This window comes from Hyla sarda, chromosome 5 (assembly GCF_029499605.1).
Source record: "Hyla sarda isolate aHylSar1 chromosome 5, aHylSar1.hap1, whole genome shotgun sequence".
Lineage (NCBI taxonomy): Eukaryota > Metazoa > Chordata > Amphibia > Anura > Hylidae > Hyla > Hyla sarda.
In genome coordinates, this window is record NC_079193.1 from 274975982 (window position 1) to 274993793 (window position 17812).

General features: G+C 42.6%; 1 long non-coding RNA gene across 3 annotated transcripts in view; it reads left to right on the forward strand.

The window, feature by feature from the left end:
* Positions 1 to 16670, forward strand: part of LOC130272685 (uncharacterized) — a 41874-nt gene extending 25204 nt beyond the window's left edge. For 2 of the 3 annotated variants that reach the window (XR_008843689.1, XR_008843690.1), the window contains exons 2-5: positions 7516 to 7606; positions 9925 to 9989; positions 15598 to 15791; positions 16417 to 16670. This is a non-coding gene — a long non-coding RNA (uncharacterized LOC130272685). The remainder of the gene's footprint in view (positions 1 to 7515; positions 7607 to 9924; positions 9990 to 15597; positions 15792 to 16416) is intronic. The other variant, XR_008843691.1, reaches the window with a different exon arrangement.
* The last annotated feature ends 1142 nt before the right edge of the window (positions 16671 to 17812 follow it).

Genomic DNA, 17812 nt, shown 5'->3' on the forward strand with positions numbered 1-17812 from the left:
TTAGGTGCAGTACAGTTCCCCCACATTAGGTGCAGTATAGTTATAATTGTAGGGAGAAGGACAAGTCTTGACTTTACCATAAGGCTTACGGGACTAATTCTACCCCTGATCTTATATTTGCCAAGGGGGTTCAATGGGCGGAGCCAAAGGGTTGTCAAAATTAGGTTTTGCCATGTATGATTGTGACTGTCGATTATATGTAGGCTCACAGCTCAAGACTACATTCCCATCATGTATGATTGTGACTGTCTATTATATGTAGCCTACATATAATAGACAATCACACATGATGGGGATGTAGTCCTTAGATGTGAGCCTACATATAATAGACAGTCACAAGCATACATGATCAGGGCTGGTGCAAGGACTTTTGGCACCCTAGACGAAAGCTAATTTTGCCGCCCCCTTGACCCCACACATTGGCTCTGCCCTTTGACACGCCCAACCTTACTACTGGGGTGACACACTGTAACAAACCCCCTCCTCATGTAATCTCCTTACTACAGGGGTGACACACTGTAACAAACCTCCTCCTCATGTAATCTCCTTCCTACAGGGGTGACACACTGTAACAAACCTCCTCCTCATGTAATTTCCTTACTACTAGGGTGACACACTGTAACAAACCTCCTCCTCATGTAATCTCCTTACTACTGGGGTGACACACTGTAACAAACCTTCTCATGTAATCGCCTTACTACTGGGGTGACACACTGTAACAAACCCCCTCCTCATGTAATCTCCTTACTACTGGGGTAATACACTGTAACAAACCTCCTACTCATGTAATCACCTTACTACTGGGGTGATACACTGTAACAAACCTCCTCCTCATGTAATCTCCTTACTACTGGGGTGACACACTGTAACAAACCTCCTCCTCATATAATCTCCTTACTACTGGGGTGACACACTTTAACAAACCTCCTCCTCATATAATCTCCTTACTACTGGGGTGACACACTGTAAAAAACCTCCTCCTCATGTAATCTCCTTACTACTGGGGTGACACACTGTTTAGCAGACAGTGTAACAGTATTAGATAGAGACAGTATCACACATTATAGGATTAGATACAGGGGCTCAGCAGCCAGTATCAAACATAAAGGGATTAAATACACAGCACAAATCACACATGGGGATTAGATACAGGGGCTCAGCAAACAGTATCACACATGGGGGATTAGATACACTGCTCATCAGACAGATCACACATGGAGGATTAGATACACATTTTAGCAGACAGATCACACATGGGGGATAAGATACACATTTTAGCAAACAGATAACACATGGGGGATTAGATACACAGCTCATTAGACAGATCACACATGGGGGATTCGATACACTGCTCAGCAAACAGTATCACACATGGGGAGTTTAGATACACAGCTCATTAGACAGATCACACACTGGGGGATTAGATACACATTTTAGCAGACAGATCACACATGAAAGGAGCCTCACCAGGTCAGTGTCACTTCCCTGTCAGGCTGAGGCTCTGAGGACAGGAATGGCCGATATTTGTGACTGACCTTTTCACCCTGATTTGAAGACACTGTCGCGCAGCAGCTGAGGCAGAGAGAGGCACTTCGGGGGAGGAAGCAGCGCTCCTCGTCAGGATGAAGTAAGCAAAAAAGCAGCCGCAATGTGGTTGTGGTTGGGGGGGGGGAGGGGGGGGTGAGACAGGTGGTACTGAATCTCACAGTGCTTCTCCAGCAACATGAGGGGTGGGGCGGGGGGTGTTGTGGAATGGGGGGGATGTCACAGACAATTTTTTCCTTCAGCTCCTCCAGCAAGACGAGGCTGAGGGGAGGACGTGTATGTTGTCAGTGCAGTGCTGCATGCCACCCTCCTCAAACATGGGGTGGGGGTGGTGCTTTTATGTGGCTGGATGGCTGAAAAGCTAGGTTTGCTGTGACGGGGGCGGGGGGGGGGGGGATTTCGGGCTGGTGATGTCGGGGATGTCCGGCAGGGCTGGGGTTTAGTAGTGAGAAAAAAAAAGTCCTGCAGCAGCGGGCCGCGGCCTTGGTGATTAGGGTGTGCCTGTGCACACCCGGCACACCCCATGCGCACTCCTATGGTTTGATTATTCTTTAAGTTTTTGATGGCGTCTGTTTCTAGTTTTGAGAGATTGTACTTGTGCTCAAACCAGCAGACAAGGGAGGAGCAGTGGTGATAATGAACACTGAGGATTACATAAAAGAGGGAAACAGACAATTGTCAGACACTACATACTACAAGAAACTGACAGAAGACCCCACCAAAGAATACACTCTGGAATTGAAGAAACTGATCGAATCCTTCCCAAAAGAGTCACAGAAAGGATTAGAGATTCTCATACCCACAAATCCCATAACAGGGACATTCTACATGCTTTCAAAAATCCACAAAACTGGGAACCCAGGCAGACCAATAATAATGGTATGGACACATTAACAGAACAGATCTCTGGCTTAGTAGAAAACCTATTAAAGCCCTTTGTCAAAAACACCAGCAGCTTCATACAGGACACCACTGACTTTCTTAACAAACTCAATCAGATTACAAACTTGCCTGCCAACTCCATATTAGTAACAATGGATGTAGAATCCTTATACAGCAACATCCCTCACAGAGATGGAATTGATGCCTGCTCCCTGTTCCTCTCATCCCAAACCCACAACCGGAAATACAGCCCTGGAGTCATCACTAAACTAATATAATTAATCCTAACACACAACTACTTCAGTTTCAACAGTGACATATATCTACAAATGATGGGCACTGCAATGGGGACCAGGATGGCACAACAATATGCCAACCTATTCATGGCTGACCTTGAACAACGATTTCTAGACACACAACTTCACAAACCCTACAGATATTACTGTTACATTGATGATATTTTCATCATTTGGACAGAAGGAAAAGAAAAACTCAGAAAGTTTCATGATTCCTTTAACACATTCAATCCATCTATCAAACTCGAAATGGACTTCTCTACAGAAAGTGTGAACTTCCTGGACACTACTGTCACAATAAACAGGAACACACTACAAACATCTGTATACAGAAAACCCACAGACTGATCCAGCTATCTACATAAATACAGTTTCCATCCATCACACACTAAGAAAGGCATCATATACAGCCAAGCTACCAGGTACCATCGCATCTGTTCCAACCCTGATGACAGAGATCTGCACCTACAAACACTGTCTGAGAAATTCAAACAAAAAGGATACAAACCTAGGACAATCAATAGGAAAATACACTCCGCCCTTCAAACACCACGGGAACACCTGCTACAATACAGAGAGATACAACCATCACCACGCGTACCACTGGTGGCCACATATTATCTGGCCCTTGAAGGAATACGAAAAATTATCAAGGACCTACAGCCTATATTGGCGTAAGATGAGATGCTAAAAGAAATCTTCAATGAACCTCCCATCTTGGCCTTCAGACAACCACACAATTTAAAACGAAAGCTGATCAGCAGAAAATTACCTACAGAAAGAACAGACACAGACAATGGGACCAAACCCTGCACCAAACCTTGCTGTAAACTCTGCCAACATATCTGCACCAAGGTGGAAGCCACCCACAACAACAAGACCTATAACATTAGGGGACTATACTCCTGCACATCCCCAAATGTGGTCTACATGATACAATGCACCAAGTGTGACATGGGATGCTACATTGGGGAAACCAGCCGGAAGCTTAACGAAAGGATGAATCTACACAGACATTCCATCAACCGCCATAAAGAAAATGACTACTGCACCCCAGTTGGACACCATTTTACCCAAACAGGCCACTCAATACATGACCTTACAATCAAGATACTGAGAGGGAACTTCAAAAACACACAAGAGAGAAAGACATTTGAAGCCAAAATGATACTGTTTTTTTTACTCGAAAAACAGGGGACTTAATGTGGATTTGAGCTTCTTATCTCATTATCAAAATTTCTTATAACCTGTACTATACACTGGATTCTCCTGCACTGTGTTCTCTTTTGCATCTCACTATGTCCTGCTAATTACCAGTCTCTCCCCTGCTCCCCCCTACCTCTCCCTTTTTCTCATCCTTATCTATTTAGTCTATGTTCCCATAACAGGACAATTTATGGCCCATCTTAGTGTGAATTCTACACATCTATTGTTTTAACCCCTGCATATTTGTAAGATGTAACCTGTGTCTTCTGCTTGTGAGCTTAGATTTGCTTTGGACTTGATAAAGGGAGGAATCCCGAAAGCTTGTCTCTACAAAATGCTGTTAGTCCAATAAAAAAGGTATTACAAGATACTGCAACATTTTATGATTTGCATCTGCATCAATGGACTAATACGGCTACTCAAATTTACTATATATATATATATATATATATATATATGTATACAGCAACAGGAGAATACAGCAGCACACTGCTAGCACAAAGATATAGATAAAACATGAGTATATAGATACAACATGAGAAGCTATTCAGCTATGGTGCAGTAATGAAATAGTGAGTGAGATACTTAGCTTGCAATTTGGCGGCCAAATAGCTTGGACCATCCCACCACGGTAAGGTGATCTCATTGGGATGGACCCTACACTATGAATATGCCTCTGTGTGAATAGATCAGCAGGCATTGCAGGATCTGGAACATCCAAATCACTGGGCTAAGCCTGCACCTGTAAGCCAGGTCCGTATAATAGTTTGGAATCAATAGTGCTGGCCAACTTATTCTTTGTTTGTATTACGCATATGGGGGAGTGGCTACCTCCATGTTGGTTCTTGTACCCCACCCACCTCTATCAGGTGTATGTAAGGTGATTTGGATGTTCCAGATCCAGCAATGCCTGCTGATCTATTCACACAGAGGCATATTCATAGTGTAGGGTCCGTCCCAATGAGATCACCTTACCGTGGTGGGACGGTCCAAGCTATTTGACCGCCAAATTGCAAGCTAAGTATCTCACTATTTCATTACTGCACCATAGCTGAATAGCTTCTCATGTTGTATCTATATACTCATGTTTTATCTATATCTTTGTGCTAGCAGTGTGCTGCTGTATTCTCCTGTTGGTGTATATTTAGCCCAGCAGCCTGCACCTGTAAGCCAGGTCCGTAGAATTGTTTGGAATCAATAGTGCTGGCCAACTTATTCTTTGTTAATATATACAGTACAGACAAAAAGTTTGGACACACCTTCTCATTCAGAGTTTTCTTTATTTTCATGACTATGAAAATTGTAAATTCACATTAAAGGCATCAAATCAATGAATTAACACATATGGAATTATGGACATAACAGAAACGTGTGAAACAACTGAAAATATGTCACATTCTAGGTTCTTCAAAGTAGCCACCTTTTGCTTTGATTACTGCTTTGCACACTCTTGGCGTTCTCTTGTTGAGCTTCAAGGGGTAGCCACCTGAAATTGTTTTCACTTCACAGGTGTGCTGGTGTGGAGGAGGAGGTGTAATGGGGTGGGGGTGCTTTGCTGGTGACACTGTTGGGGATTTATTCAAAATTGAAAGCATACTGAACCAGCATGGCTACCACAGCATCTTGCAGCAGCATGCTATTCCATACGGTTTATGTTTAGTTGGACCATCATTTATTTTTCAACAGGACAATGACCCCAAACACACCTCCATGATGTGTAAGGGCTATTTGACAGAGAAGGAGAGTGATGGGGTGCTGTGCCAGATGACCTGGCCTCCACAGTCACCGGACCTGAACCCAATCGAGATGGTTTGGGGTGAGCTGGACCGCAGAGTGAAGGCAAAAAGGGCCAACAAGTGCTAAGCATCTCTGGGAACTCCTTCAAGACTGTTGGAAGACCAATTCAGGTGACTAGCTCTTGAAGCTCATCAAGAGAATGCCAAGAGTGTGCAAAGCAGTAATCAACGCAAAAGGTGGCTAGAACCTAGGAAATGACATATTTTCACACTTTTTTGTTATGTCTATAATTCCACATGTGTTAATTCATAGTTTTGATGCCTTCAGTGCGAATCTACAATTTTTATAGTCATGAAAATAAAAAATGGTCTGTACTGTATATATATATATATATATATATATATATATATATAGTAACATAGTTCAAAAGGTCATCAAGAGTCCATCAAGTTCAACCTATATCCCTAATGAGTCCCTACTGAGTTGATTCAGAGGAAGGCAAAAAAACCCTCATACTAGAGGTAAAAATTCCTTTCCGACTTCAAATATGGCAGTCAGAATAAATCCTTGGATTAACATTCTGTCTCTATAAATCTAGTATACATAACCATCGATGTTATTACTCTCCAAAAATTCCATAGTCTCACTGCTCTTACAATATAGAACCCCCGTCTGTGCTGGTGTAGAAACCTTCTTTCCTCAAGACGTAGAGGATGCCCCCTTATTATGAATACAGTCCTGGGTATAAATAGATCATGGGAGAGATCTCTGTATGGTCCCCTGACATATTTATAAATAGTTATTATCGCCCCTACGCCTTCTTTTTTCTAAACTAAATAACCCCAATTCTTATAATCTTTGTGGGTACTGTAGTCCTCCCTATTCCCCGTATTACCCTGGTTGCCCGTCTTTGAACCCTCTCCAGCTCCATTATATCTTTCTTGTACACTGGTGCCCAGTACTGTACACAGTATTCTATGTGTGGTCTGACTATGATTTGTACAGCGGTAGAATTATTTCCTTGTCGTGGGCATCTATGTCCCTATTGGTACACCCCATGATTTTATTTGCCTTGGCAGCAGCTGCCCAACACTGGCCACTACAGCTAAATGTACTGTTAACTAAGACTCCCAAGTCCTTTTCCACGTCAGTCGTCCCAAGTGTTCTCCCATTCAATACATAATCCCAGCCTGGATTTTTCTTCCCCAAGTGCATAACCTTACATTTATCAGTGTTGAACCTCATCTGCCACTTCTCAGCCCAAACCCCCAACCTATCCACATCCATTTGTAACAGTGCACTGTCCTCTATAGTGTTTGCCGCTTTACAGAGTTTAGTATCATCTGCAAAGATTGCTACCTTACTATCCAACCCTCTACAAGGTCATATATTTTATATATATATATATATATATATATATATATATATATATACATATATATATATTCAAGGTAAAAGCCAAGTGAGATTTAAAAGCCTTAATATTGTAAAAAGTTTGCTTGGCATAATAAAATGTTTAACATTAGAAAGATTAATGTAATACGGGAACCATAAATATCAGATTTTCCTATTTATAACCCAGGCAGGATAAAAATCCTGAATTTGCAAATACACCGAATAAATATTCTGCTATTATATTTGGAGTAGTATAATAATCTAAAGTATTTAGAACAGGGGCTACAGTCTGAACTTTCTGCATATAGAGGAAATTCTCATGCATTAATCACAGTCCTGTTGGATTGGTGGATTTTTCCATTTGTGGAAGTAGAAAATTTACTTGAAATAAAAGCCTTGTTTTTTCTATTTCTGTAAACGTTGACTAATAAAAAAAAATTTCACTTCAATTTAGATGCAATAAAGACAGGCTGCACAGCAAGTTTCCTCACTGCTGTTCCATCATGGACATCAATCTTAGCCTGGAGGGACCATCTTTTCCGAAAGTGAGAGGCAATTTAGTCTCCATAATATATCAGTTCTCAGTTTCAGCAGAATGTCAACGGCTGAATTTATTTCAAGTCACATGTTGACGGGGGCTTCACACCACAAGGGAATAGCATCACACCACTAATTTCATTTCATTTAGGAGCTTGACTTAGGAAAGACCTTTTGATGTAATAAAAAAGGTCAAATTTTTACTCCACAATCAACAATTTTCACAAGCTCCTCTGTTATTCGCTTTGGTATTTTACTTCTCCAAGCGTTCTGCTTTTCACACTGTGTGCTTGCAGGTTCTTGAAACTTAAATTTGTATCAATACAACACTAAGGTGCTAACATGAATACTGAATCACTTTACCACTACTACCAGAAAACATTAAGAATTACCTTTGGCCTTTGATAGTTTTTCCTGTTACAAAAATAATAAACTCAAGAAATGCAAATACATATTTAACCCCTTAAGGACTCATGTTTTTTTTTATTTATGCATACATTTTTTTTCCTCATCACCTTCTAAAAATCATAACGCTTTCAATTTTGCACCTAAAATTCCATATTATGGCTTATTTTTTGTGCTATCAATTCTACTTTGCAGTGACATTAGTCATTTTACAAAAAAATCCACGGCGAAATGGAAAAAAAAATTGTGCAACAAAATTGAAGAAAAAATGCCCTTTTGTAACTTTTGGGGGCTACCGTTTCTACGCAGTGCATTTTTTGGTAAAAATGACACCTTGTCTTTATTCTGTAGGTCCATACAGTTAAAATGATACCCTTCTTATATAGGTTTGATTTTGTGATATTTCTGGGAAAAATCATAACTACATGCAGGAAAATGTATGTTTAAAATTGTCATCTTTTGACCCCTATAACTTTTTTATTTTTCCTCGTACGGGCTGGTATGGGGCTAATTTTTTGAGCCGTTATCTGAAGTTTTTATCAGTACCATTTTTGTTTTGATTGGACTTTTTGATCGTTTTTTAATCATTTTTTGTGCTATAAGAAGTGACCAAAAATATGAACTTTTGAATTTTTTTGTGTGTACACTATTTACTGTGCAGTTTAATTAACAATATATTTTTATAGTTCAAACATTTTTGCACACGGCAATACCACATATGTTTATTTTTATTTTAACTATTTTTTTATGGGAAAAGGGGGGTGATTCTTACTTTAATTAGAGAAGGAGTTAATTCATCATTAGTAACTTTTTTTTTCAAATTTTTTTTCTCTATAATATAGCCCCCTCTAGTGGCTATAATATGCATTACACTGATTGCTAACACTAATCATCAGCAGAGAAATGCATGCCGATGATCAATGTTGTCGAGGCATGACTTCTCCAGGCTAGATCTCAGGCATGGAGAAGTCAATCAGACACGCCGGAGGCAGGTAATGGACCCTCCGCTCGTGTCCTAGCTGACCGGGACATCGCAATTTCACCGCGATGGTTCCGATCAGCCCGACTGAGCTGCCGGGATGCAATTATTTCAACTTTAGATGCGGCGATCAACGATCGGTGCCGCACTCTATTAGCCCAGGGTCCTGATTTTCATTAGCCGCCGGGACCGACCCATTATGATACGGGGTCATGGCGTTACCCTGCGTTATAGACTGGGACCGGGAACATAACGTACAGGTACATCCTGCATCCTTAACCCCTTAACGACCAAGGACGTATATTTAAGTCCTTGGCCGGCTCCCGAGATATAACGCGGGGTCACGTGGTATAACGCGGGGTCACATTAATAGCGCGCGGCAGTGATCGCGGTGCCACGCGCTATTAACCCTTTAGATGCGGCGTTCAAAGTTGAACGCCGCATCTAAACCGAAAGTGAAAGCTGCCCAGCTGCTCAGTGTTACTGATCGGGACTACCACAGTGAAAATGCGGAGTCTAGATCAGCTGGGACACGAGCGGAGGTCCTCTTACCTGTCCCCTCGGCGATTGAATGCTCCAATGTCCCCTCGGCGATTGAATGCTCCAAGCCTGAGATTCAGGCTTGAGCAATCAACCGCTGATAACACTGATCATTGCAAACCTATTGCTTTGCAGTGAACAGTGCTGGCAATCAGTGTGTGCAGTGTTATAGGTCCCTATGGGAGCTATAACACTGCAAAAAAAAGTGTAAAAAAAAGTTAATAAATGTGATTTAACCCTTTCCTTAATAAAAGTTCAAATCACCCCCCTTTTCCCATAAAAAATAAACACCTTGGCCCTTATGGCCTGCTCTTCTGGTACCTCTGCATCTGAGTCTGTTTGGATGCTTCCTTTTCTCCTGCCCTCTCTTCATCTGCTCTTCTCCCTTTTCTCTTCTGACAGGCTTTTCCATCCACTCCCAACTGTGCCTTGTGAACCGGACGTCTGGAGGACCCCTGGACCCAAGGGTGAGTGTTGCATTCCCTTACTGATACACTATGGCAGCTAACATCAAACTAGCCACTCTGAACGTGAGGGGCTTTAACACACCTGAAAAGAGGGCACAGACATTGTATACATTTCACAGACAAAAAGTGCATATCTTAGCGCTCCAAGAAACTCACTTTAAACTAGACCACCTCCCTAAACTGTCTAACCGATACCACACACAATGGGTACATAGCGCTAACCCGGAATCCAGAACAAAAGGTGTCTCCCTGGGTTTTCATCGCTCCTTGCCAATAACCGTATTGTCCTCTTCCATTGATTCTGCAGCCAGATATGTTTTCGCAAACTGTGAGCTCTCTGGCCAGCGCCTTACTATTGCCACAATTTACGCGCCTAATCATGACCAAATTCCCTTTCTCCTGAAAACATTAGACACGCTACTTGCTTTCGCACATGGCCCCATCTTCCTATGCGGTGACCTAAACCTCCCACTGTTTCCCAACGTTGATACCTCCTCGGGCCGCTCCCACATCTCACACCGGCAGCTCCGCTGCCTTAGGTTGAAACTTCACATGCTACAACTGTGCGATGTCTGGAGGGCACACTATCCACAAGGGAGGGACTACACGTATTACTCCCCACCTAGACAATCATATAGTCGGATCGATTACATTTTTTGCTCCCACCACCTCCTTCCCTCTGTAGCGTCTGCTCGGATTGGGCTCATAACCCTGTCCGACCATGCCCCGGTCTTTTGCACCTTTACCCTCCCTTCTTTTGTTGGGCCCCATGCATCTTGGAAACTTAACGAGTCCCTTTTGTTGGACCCTTTGTGTTTGCAAGCCTTGAAAGAAGCGATCTTACATTTTAACTCTGATCATGTTTCGGACCCCTCTACCCCCCTGATTAAATGGGAAACACTTAAGTGTGTTCTTCGGGGAGTGCTTGTGAGCCATGGGGCCAGACTGAAGAGGGAAAATGGTGCCAAACTGACACGCCTCCTTACTGAACTAGAATCCCTTGAAACGATGCATAAACTGTCCTTACAAGATGTGGTATACCGCGACATAATCAGGGTCCGACATGAACTCCTAGGGTTCCTAAATAAACAGCACCGACATTATAGACAAATAACGGGTCGCCTTTATTATGAATGGGGAAACAAGTCGGGACGGCTTCTGGCGAACGCTCTCAGAGAGAAGAAAAGTAGACTTTTAAATCCATGCATTAAATCCACCTCGGGAGAACCCTCCCACCTCACCCCTGATATCCTAGAGACGTTTCACCGATACTATTCCGACTTGTATAACCTGCCTAACCCTCATACTGCCCACTCCCCGGGAACTACTCCCCCCTCCCTCGCCAAATACATTGCGGACACCGCTCTCCCTACTCTGCCACAGGAGATTGCCACTGACTTGGAAGCCCCCTTCTCTGTGGAGGAACTGACCTCTGCCATTTCTTCTCTGCCAGCGGGGAAAAGCCCAGGCCCTGACGGCTACACAGCCAAATTTTATAAAACCCTCTGTGCTGACTTGTCCCCTACACTCCTATTTGCGTTTAATTCTATCTCCAGCGATGCACCACCCCCACCTGCCTTCTTGAAGGCTTTCATCACGGTAATTCCCAAAGAGGGCAAGGACCCCATGCTTTGCTCAAGCTACCGCCCGATCTCATTGCTCAATGTTGATGCTAAGCTGTTTGCCAAGCTCATTGCAAATAGATTAGCGGACCACCTGGGGTCCTTGATACACCCGGATCAGGTGGGCTTTGCCCGCGGCAGGGAGGCAAGAGACAACACTCTCCGTACTTTCTCCATGGTTCACCTAGCACGTCAGCATGATATACCTCTCCTCTTGCTCTCCCTGGACACGGAGAAAGCCTTCGACCGGATAGACTGGAAGTTTTTACAAGCAACGCTCTCGCAGGTAGGATTAGGTTCTGTGATGAAGTCTCGCATAATGGCGCTATACACCAATCCCCATGCACAGGTACGTGTCAATGGCCAATTGTCCGCTCCATTCCTTATTGGTAATGGCACGAGGCAGGGCTGTCCACTCTCTCCCCTCCTGTATGTATTGTGCATGGAACATCTTTTGGTTGACATAAGACAGAATCCAGACATTAGAGGGGTATCTCTGTCCTCATGCCATTATAAATGTTCTGCATATGCAGACGACCTGCTACTGTTCCTATCATCCCCTATTACCTCCCTCCCTTCCCTCCTCTCCACTATCCGAGCATTCTCAAATAATAGTAATTACAAGCTTAACGCCTCCAAGAGCGAGGCCCTCAATATCCCCATTCCTGACAACATTGTTAGGACGCTGCAAACTTCATTTCCCTTTAAGTGGCAATCAGGCTCCCTTAAATACTTAGGAATACGGGTCCCTGCTAACCTAGAAGACACCTATAAAATCAACTTTCCCCCATTGCTGACTACCTTGCGGGCAGACATGGCCAGGTGGGAGCGCGGGGACTTCTCATGGATTGGGAGAATTAATGTTTATAAAATGAACATTCTTCCCCGGCTATTGTATCTGTTTGCCTGCATCCCGATACATTTACCCCGCTCCTTCTTTAGGGAGGTCTCTGCCCTCCAGACTGGCTATGTATGGGCCCATAAACATCCCCGAATAGCTAGATCCATCCTTATCAGAAAGAAAGTAGAGGGAGGCCTTGCCCTCCCTGACCCTCTCTCGTATTACCTGGCAGCAGTCCTTACGAGAGTATTGGATAGCTTCCACCATAGTCAAGATAAACAATGGGTGACTCTAGAACACTCGCTAGCGGGCCTGGATCCCAGATCGTTGTTATGGCTCCCAAAATGGTCTCCCCGCTCCCGATTGTCCTCCGGCCTCCCACCCATAACACGCTCCATTCTTTATGCTCGCTCGACATACCTCTCGAGGTCGTCGTTGTTCTCCTCGGATGGCCCACTAATGCCCCTTTTTAATACGGGCATCTTTCTTCCAGCCCAAATGCCCCAGACGTTTCTTGCTCTTTCACATTTGGAGAGCCCTATTATGGGTTCCTTGCTCACTCCGTTGGGACTAAAACCACTCTCAGACATCCTTGGAGACAATCCCATTTCCCCCATATACATGTTCCAATACACACAATTGTGTCACTTTTATCAGGCCAATAAGCTGAGGCTAAACTTACACCGTCCACTCAAAAAACTTGAACGGCTCTGCACCGACACATCTCCCATTCCCAGGAAGATTAGTGTTTTGTATTCCCTTCTCCTCGATGACATCTCCGCGGACCCACTACCATTCCGGCTCTCGTGGGAGAGGGAGCTGGGGCACCCTCTTTCGGATGAGGATTGGAGCGAGGCGCTCTCATCGTGCGATAAAATGTCTATCTCTTGCAAGGCGCAAGAGACAAACTATAAGATCCTTACCAGATGGTACAGAGTACCGTCCTTATTGTCCCGTATCTACCCCACTCTTCCTGATGTTTGCTGGAGATGTGCTAATGGTGGAGGGACATTGCTGCATGTCTGGCTCGCCTGCCCAGCACTTGCTGAGTTCTGGTCGGGTGTCTTAGCTATCATTTCGCGCCTTGTCTCCACACCGATCCGAAAGACGCCAGAGTTGCTCCTCCTCTCCATCATACCCTCATCGTTTCCCCGTCACTCCCGCAAACTCCTCCGCTTCCTCCTATTAGCAGCCAGAACTGTAATCCCCAGATTGTGGAAATCCGCGACCCCTCCTTCCGTATCGTCCTGGATGCAAGAAGTATCCCACATCTGTAGGATGGAAGAACTGACAGCCGACTCCAAACGACATTATGATAAATTCTATTACACATGGCAACCCTGGTTAGATTACATGTCTGCTCCTGACTTCCTCCAGGCACACTAGACAACAGGCCCCTCTCAGTAGACCAAATATCTATAACACTCATGTCCTTTGTGTGGTGTCGCCCGGTTCAGGAGGTTCCTCCGTTGAGTGTCCGGTTTGCAGGGTAAGTCCCTTCCTTAAGCCTGTGATACCTTTCTTGTCTCTCCTACCTCCCCTCCTATTTTCTTCTCTTCTTTCTCCCTTGCTCTCTCCCACTCCTTCTCCCCACACTCTCTGTAATACCAGTTTTTGCCACCATATGTCTCACACTTAATCTCTCTTAAGGCTTATGTATAGTTGTAGTATGAGTGTCCGGCTGCACCCCAACGTTGAATATTGTTCTGGACACTTGAACCTTGTAGCCGCCCGGTCATTCTCATGCTCCCCATAATGTGCTTCTCAAATGACTACCCATTTTGACTGCCTAAGACATGCTATCCCCTGGTTACGGCCCTGATTGCTTTTCTTGCATGTTGATGTGGCATTTACTGATGACTGTTACTGACTTGTTCTCTTACCATGTGAAAATTAATAAACCTTTACTTAAAAAAAAAAAAATAAACACCATGTAAATAAAAATAAATATAAACATATTTTGATCCAAGCGTGCGTAAATGTCCGAACTATAAAATATATATCATTAATTAAGACAATAGTGAAGGAGCAATAGCCAGGCACTGCACTGAAGGTAATATAAAGACAAAAAGTCATAGGGTGTAATTCACACTCCGCGACAAACTCAGGTCTTGTAAATTTGAAAGGCTGTTATCAGGGGTGCTTATTTGAAATATCCAAGTGGTATATGCAATATCACAGTGAGAGAAAGAAAATCACACTCGGGACACACCTGTTCGAGCGACTAGTTTCACGTCACGTGATGGACGCTTCTTCCGACTCTGGTACGTCCCTCACAGGTAATGTCCATCTTTATATACTTACAGGTGTAGGTAGCCATAGAAACCAAACAATAGTGTCATATAAACTATCACCATTAAAAACATTAGAATACAAAAAAGGATTAAAACCAATGAGAATAATAGACCTCACAAGAATGCAGAATAGTCATTACGTTCATTTAGACCCATATTCCTGGTGGCATTCAGTTTCACTATCCAGAGTGCTTCTCTACATATCAGATAGTTGTCTTTGTTCTCTCCGGGAGGGAGAGTGGTAACCCTTTCTAGTCCGGCAAATTTTAAACCCTCAGTACTATTTCCATGGCATTCGGCCATATGTGAAATTAGTCGAGGAACCCCTTTGCCAATTTTAAGGGAATACCAGTGTTCCCTAATACGGGCACATAGTTTACGTTTAGATTTGCCCACGTAGAAAAATCCACATGGGCAAATAATCCAGTAAACTATGTGAGTAGATTGACATGTAATAAACTGGTTGACAAACACATTATTACCTCCAATGATAAAGTTCCGATTGTAACGACAATATTTGCAATTACGGCAGGGAAAGTTACCTTTAGGTTCTGTTTTGCTAATCCAGTTTTTATTAGTAGCCTTTTTGTTTTTTCTCTTTTTAATAAAATCACCTATGGTGGTAGATCTCCTAAAAGTTATAATCGGTATCTCTTTTGCCTTAGGACCTAATTAATTATCTTGTAAGAAGAAGAACCAATTATCAACAATACTTTTCTTAATAATGTTGTTAATAGGCGAGTTCGCAAAAGAAAATACAATTCTATTGTCGTTGCTATTAGCAACCATATTCACATTTCTCTTTTTCTTGGGAATTAGCAATTCTTTTCGTGTTTTTTGTTCTGTTTTAGACATTAGATGGACATTACCTGTGAGGGACGTATCAGAGCCGGAAGAAGCATCCATCTTGTGACGCGAAACTAGTTGCTCCTACAGGTGTGTTCCGTGTCAGGAGGATCGGCTGACTCTCGCTCCCCGCCATGAACGTTTGTTTGATCACTGACGAAAACATGCAATAAAAGCTACTGCATTGCTGAAGATACGGGTGAGTGCAATTTTCTTTCTCTCACTGTGATATCATTAATTAAACCGCACGGTCAATGGCGTGCGCGCAAAAAAAGTCTAAAGTCCAAAATAATGTATTTTTGGTCGCTTTTTATATCATGAAAAAATGAATAAAAAGCGATCAAAAAGTCTGATCAATACAAAAATGGTACCGCTATAAACTTCAGATCATGGCGCAAAAAATAAGCCCTCATACCGCCCCATATGCGGAAAAATAAAAAATTTATAGGGGTCAGAAGATGACAATTTTCAACGTATAAATTTTTCTGCATGTAGTTATGATTTTTTACAGAAGTACAACAAAATCAAACCTATATAAGTAGGGTATCATTTTAACCCTATGGACCTACAGAATAAAGATCAGGTGTCATTTTTACCGAAATATTTACTGCGTAGAAACGGAAGCCCCCAAAAGTTACAAAATGGCGTTTTTTCAATTCAATTTCGTCGCACGATTATTTTTTCCGTTTCGCCATAAATTTTTGGGTAAAATGACTGGGTAAAATGATATATATATATATATATATATATAGTTTTTTTTATCTCTTACTATGTAATTATATAGCTAGCTTTGCTATTTGTTTATTTAATTTATTTGATTGCAGGGGTCCCAACACTGGGAAACCTAGCGATCTCTGTGCAGCCCCCAGCATTCCAAGACGTGCGAGACCAAGATGAGATGAAACAGTAACGCCCCCTTGTGATGTCATGCCACGTCACCTCCATTCATGTCTATGGGAGGGGGCATGATGGCCTTTGTATAGGGGATAAGATGTCTTAGGCAAGAATACCCCTTTAATTTTATTTTAAGTGCCCATCTTACATTCCTGCACAGTTACATTGCTTACTTGGTTTGAATAAAAATAGTATTTTGTAGCATTACGTTCTCTTAACATTCTAGCATTAACTTATAGATATGATTAGGAACAGGCTTCTCCAGCAGATAATGATAAACATTAGAGATATGACTGCAGTCATGACCAGGGGTCAAGTTATATGGTATAATGCATTTCCAAATATATTTCATAGCACACAAATATGCAGTGGTGAGTGATATCCTCTGGGTGTTTTTTGGGTGTCTATTGTCAAACACTGTAAAACACATTTATTCTGAAGAACCAAATATAAAGTATTTGATGTAACAAAATACATAGTGCTCAGCTATTCGTTACATAAATACACCTATCTTATTCCAAATGTCTTTATTGATAGCAATTTAATAATACATTACAGTTAAAAGATTATATGTACTGTACATTACATTAAAGGGGTTATCCAGCATAAGATGATTTTAGTACGTACCTGTCAGACAGTAATGCTTAGGAAGAATCTGCGCTTATCTTGGGCTAAATTTCTATGCTGTGAGATTACCATAACACTGTGGCTAGCTTTTTGTGAACTTGTATTTCCTGTTTTCAGTTTACTTGTTTGCCTACAAAATCCCATGATACCATTTTCCTCCTTCCCACACATCAGCCACCCCACCCATTGAAACATAAATGAGCTGCCGACCTGTGGTTTTCAATCAGGGTGCCTCCAGCTGTTGCATTACTTGCAGATTGCTCTCTCCACCCATTGAAGCAGACAGGCTCCCTGTCATCAGCTGACTAGTGAGTCAGGTCTCGGCCACATTGCAAGCTGGGAAAAATCCGAGAAAGCAGTCATATTGTATACTGATAAAAATAAATATCGGGGTGAAAATCACAGAAGAATTGTGAGAAAACCATCACACACAGGTACAAACACTATATTATGAATTACACTAACTTTACAGCCCCTGTAGCATAGTCAAATAAAAAAAAAATCCTGGAATCCTCAAAACCTGAATAGAGGAAGAGTGGTGCAATTGCCCATAGCAACTAATCAGCAATTATTTATTTTTATGTTTTTTGTTTTTTTAACCCCTTAACGACGCAGGACGTATATTTACCACATATCGCCGATCGCGCCGATGTGCGGTATTAACCCTTTAGAAGCGGCGGTCAAAGCTGACCGCCGCTT